The sequence below is a fragment of the Schistocerca cancellata genome, unplaced genomic scaffold, assembly GCF_023864275.1.
Source record: "Schistocerca cancellata isolate TAMUIC-IGC-003103 unplaced genomic scaffold, iqSchCanc2.1 HiC_scaffold_674, whole genome shotgun sequence".
In the NCBI taxonomy this organism is placed as follows: Eukaryota; Metazoa; Arthropoda; class Insecta; order Orthoptera; family Acrididae; genus Schistocerca; species Schistocerca cancellata.
This window is the reverse complement of record NW_026046685.1, coordinates 735001-740000: the sequence shown is the minus strand read 5'-3', so window position 1 is coordinate 740000 and position 5000 is coordinate 735001. Positions and strand designations below refer to the sequence as shown.

At 53.8% G+C, this 5000-nt stretch overlaps 1 non-coding gene across 1 annotated transcript in view; it reads right to left on the bottom strand.

Annotated features, from left to right (window-relative positions):
* The window catches only part of LOC126138930 (small subunit ribosomal RNA), a 1909-nt gene extending 322 nt beyond the window's left edge, over positions 1-1587 (bottom strand). The window contains exon 1 of the ribosomal RNA XR_007528421.1: positions 1-1587. This exon is cut by the window's left edge and continues 322 nt beyond it. This is a non-coding gene — a ribosomal RNA (small subunit ribosomal RNA).
* Positions 1588-5000: the final 3413 nt, after the last annotated feature.

The following is a 5000-nucleotide window of genomic DNA, read 5'->3' as shown; positions in this document are numbered from 1 at the left end:
TTCCTTCAGTGTAGCGCGCGTGCGGCCCAGAACATCTAAGGGCATCACAGACCTGTTATTGCTCAATCTCGTGCGGCTAGAAGCCGCCTGTCCCTCTAAGAAGAAAAGTAATCGCTGACAGCACGAAGGATGTCACGCGACTAGTTAGCAGGCTAGAGTCTCGTTCGTTATCGGAATTAACCAGACAAATCGCTCCACCAACTAAGAACGGCCATGCACCACCACCCACCGAATCAAGAAAGAGCTATCAATCTGTCAATCCTTCCGGTGTCCGGGCCTGGTGAGGTTTCCCGTGTTGAGTCAAATTAAGCCGCAGGCTCCACTCCTGGTGGTGCCCTTCCGTCAATTCCTTTAAGTTTCAGCTTTGCAACCATACTTCCCCCGGAACCCAAAAGCTTTGGTTTCCCGGAGGCTGCCCGCCGAGTCATCGGAGGAACTGCGGCGGATCGCTGGCTGGCATCGTTTATGGTTAGAACTAGGGCGGTATCTGATCGCCTTCGAACCTCTAACTTTCGTTCTTGATTAATGAAAACATACTTGGCAAATGCTTTCGCTTCTGTTCGTCTTGCGACGATCCAAGAATTTCACCTCTAACGTCGCAATACGAATGCCCCCGCCTGTCCCTATTAATCATTACCTCGGGTTCCGAAAACCAACAAAATAGAACCGAGGTCCTATTCCATTATTCCATGCACACAGTATTCAGGCGGGCTTGCCTGCTTTAAGCACTCTAATTTGTTCAAAGTAAACGTGCCGGCCCACCCAGACACTCAATAAAGAGCACCTTGGTAGGATTTCAACGGGGTCCACCTCGGGACGCACGAACACGCACGAGGCGGCCGCACGCCTTCGGCTCGCCCCACCGGCAGGACGTCCCACGATACATGCCAGTTAAACACCGACGGGCGGTGAACCAACAGCGTGGGACACAAATCCAACTACGAGCTTTTTAACCGCAACAACTTTAATATACGCTATTGGAGCTGGAATTACCGCGGCTGCTGGCACCAGACTTGCCCTCCAATAGATACTCGTTAAAGGATTTAAAGTGTACTCATTCCGATTACGGGGCCTCGGATGAGTCCCGTATCGTTATTTTTCGTCACTACCTCCCCGTGCCGGGAGTGGGTAATTTGCGCGCCTGCTGCCTTCCTTGGATGTGGTAGCCGTTTCTCAGGCTCCCTCTCCGGAATCGAACCCTGATTCCCCGTTACCCGTTACAACCATGGTAGGCGCAGAACCTACCATCGACAGTTGATAAGGCAGACATTTGAAAGATGCGTCGCCGGTACGAGGACCGTGCGATCAGCCCAAAGTTATTCAGAGTCACCAAGGCAAACGGACCGGACGAGCCGACCGATTGGTTTTGATCTAATAAAAGCGTCCCTTCCATCTCTGGTCGGGACTCTGTTTGCATGTATTAGCTCTAGAATTACCACAGTTATCCAAGTAACGTGGGTACGATCTAAGGAACCATAACTGATTTAATGAGCCATTCGCGGTTTCACCTTAATGCGGCTTGTACTGAGACATGCATGGCTTAATCTTTGAGACAAGCATATGACTACTGGCAGGATCAACCAGGGAGCTGCGTCAACTAGAGCTGAGCAGCCGGCCGCCCGGGAGTGTGTCCCAGGGGCCCGCGCGAACACGCAAGCGTCCGCTCAATTATTCTGCAAACAGGAGGAGGCTGAGCTCCCCTGCACAATACACCTCGAAACCCTCTCAGGTCCCGGCGGCGCGCAGCGCCGTCCTAAGTACTTGGTCGGGTTCGAGAGAGGCGCAATCGCCCGGAGTTAGGCGAGTAGACGCTTTAGGTGCGACCACCCGTGCTCCCAACTGAGCTTGCCGCTGCCGACAGAGGCCCGGGAGCGTGCTGTCGTGGCATTGCCGGCGGGAGACAACACGCGCCACCTACGGTGACCGGCAGCTCCAACGCCAGCGCCACAGAAGGGCAAAGGCCCCACGTGGGTGCCGAAGCGAACTCTCCCAGCACAGCGCACGTGCCAACACGTCTGCACAACTGCGATACAAACCACCAGCGAGAACCGCTGGGGCGACCGAGCAGCAGACGGCGTCGCGGCGCCGAGTGCCGGGCGGCGGCGCATCCTCAACGCACACAGTCCTCAGTCGGACCAGCACACTGCAGATGTCCACCGCGCTTCGCACCGGGCCCGCGAGGACCCACTTTGGCCGCCCGGCGCCGCGCGCAGGGTGCCCCGGCGCGCAGCTGCGCCGCCTGCCGCGTCCGTCGGCCGGCGCGCCTGCCACTGGGCGCCCCCACCAGCCGGCTGTAGCGCGTGCGCCCACGCACCGCGCGGCCAGCACGCCGGGCGGCCCCCCCTCACCGGCCGGGGACGGTCCCACCCAGCCACCGCCGCGTATCGCTTCACACACAGATTTGCCCTTACTGATTTACCTCCAGCAACAACAACCGCACCACAATGGGTTTACCAGTTGTTCATTTGCGTAACGTCACCAGCAAACGGAGACGTCCATCCCAGTTTGCAAATGCAACGATTATTGCATACCTGTCTGTTAGGTGTCACGACACACTACGTCTGCCCACATACACGCAACAAAATGTGCCCGACTAGAGAACGCGTGGGAGGTGGCCCCCTACGTATGCGATGTCCATTACGAGACCGACTGTCAACCAGCATCTGTACCATGTCGCAGATGTGGAACGCGGTGCACCATGCTATCACACTGTGTGAGAAGAGACGACTACGTTTGAATACACGCGCCACTACATCAACAGACGGCTCATGCTGATCGCCATCCAGGGCGTCCGTTACTCCCACACGTCTCTATGGCGTACCACACTGCAATGTAGCTGTTATGGGGAGACGGCACGTGGCTGAGTGCACAACATTTGGACCGTATGGTTCGCTGTTGTTGGGCGCAGTCGTTGTACGGTCACACATGTGCCACAGCGTATCATTCAGTACATACGGACCTATGTGCAGTACAATGTGAGGGTTAAGCTTACGACATCAGCGGACAGTGGACACAGGCCGTACCACGACGTAGACTGAGCGCTTCGACATGCGAATGCCAGTGAACAGCTGCGAAGGGCATTGAACACGCAAGCACCTGAACGACCAGCGTGCGAAGGCAGGGGGGAGGGGGGGGGGCGATGTACATCCTGCAGTCGTCCACATTACAGTGTACAGCGGGAGCATGTAAAAAGTAAGCAACACTTGCGAAGTGTTGAACATGAAACGATACACAAGAGGGTGGGCGGTGCGAGTAGCGAACTATATTCAGAGGGTTGTGGTTAGACAACACTGGATTAATGTAACGTGTCATATGCCAATTACAGAGCAGGTTAAGGCACAACGTGGGTTAGGTTAAGGCACAACGTGGGTTAGGTTAAGGCACAACTTGGGTTAGGTTAAGGCACAACGTGGGTTAGGTTAAGGCACAACGTGGGTTAGGTTAAGGCACAACGTGGGTTAGGTTAAGGCACAACGTGGGTTAGGTTAAGGCACAACGTGGGTTAGGTTAAGGCACAACGTGGGTTAGGTTAAGGCACAACGTGGGTTAGGTTAAGGCACAACGTGGGTTAGGTTAAGGCACAACGTGGGTTAGGTTAAGGCACAACGTGGGTTAGGTTAAGGCACAACGTGGGTTAGGTTAAGGCACAACGTGGGTTAGGTTAAGGCACAACGTGGGTTAGGTTAAGGCACAACGTGGGTTAGGTTAGGGCACAACGTGGGTTAGGTTAAGGCACAACGTGGGTTAGGTTAAGGCACAACGTGGGTTAGGTTAAGGCACAACGTGGGTTAGGTTAAGGCACAACGTGGGTTAGGTTAAGGCACAACGTGGGTTAGGTTAAGGCACAACGTGGGTTAGGTTAAGGCACAACGTGGGTTAGGTTAAGGCACAACTTGGGTTAGGTTAAGGCCCAACTTGGGTTAGGTTAAGGCCCAACTTGGGTTAGGTTAAGGCCCAACTTGGGTTAGGTTAAGGCCCAACTTGGGTTAGGTTAAGGCCCAACTTGGGTTAGGTTAAGGCCCAACTTGGGTTAGGTTAAGGCCCAACTTGGGTTAGGTTAAGGCCCAACTTGGGTTAGGTTAAGGCACAAATTGCGTTACATTGCGGTACAAATTGAGTTACATTGCGGTACAAATTGAGTTACATTGCGGTACAAATTGAGTTACATTGCGGTACAAATTGAGTTACATTGCGGTACAAATTGCGTTACATTGCGGTACAAATTGCGTTACATTGCGGTACAAATTGCGTTACATTGCGGTACAAATTGCGTTACAAATTTGGTTAGGTTAAGGTGCAAAATGGGTTAGGTTAAGGTGCGAAATGGGTTGGATTACAGTACACAACGTGGTAAGAGATAGTGTGTTGGGGGGGGGGGGGCCGAGGTTCGTTGGTAGTGATCATTGTAAGTGGATGTCTGAGGCAGCGTCAGTATGTGACAGCAGTTATGTCTCGTCAGGATGCGCTTTTCGCTCGTGACTGGAGGCGCGCCGCGTCTGTGGTTGCGGCAAGGGAGTGGCAGACCTGTGCGATTCATTCCTGCCATTGTTTCTGTGCTGTAACAGGAGGCAGTGTGGTGGTGTTGGGTGCACCCCTGTGTAGGACATGTGTGGGTGTTGGTGGCTTATCTGAGCAATTGTGGATGTCGGACGGGTGGGATATTCTATTTTATAATTGAACCCCCTGGTGTGGTTATCATAGTGTGGATGGTGTACTGTGGCGGAGAGGATGCACCGGACGTTGGTCCATGCTGGTGCTTACATATTGTATCTGTGTCTGTTACAGGCAGAGAGTAATGTGTGATAGAGTGTCTCGCTGAGGTGTGGTTCATATTGTGTGCACAGACTTACAGCATGTATAGGGACAGCGGGAATTTGGCATATTGGATATAACTCTTCATGAAACGCAAGATATAGGGGTGGATTGCAACGTACGAGTGCGGGAAGAGTCCGCCGTTCATCCGCTTGGGTTGCGATTTGGGCGGTTGGGGTGGGCCACGT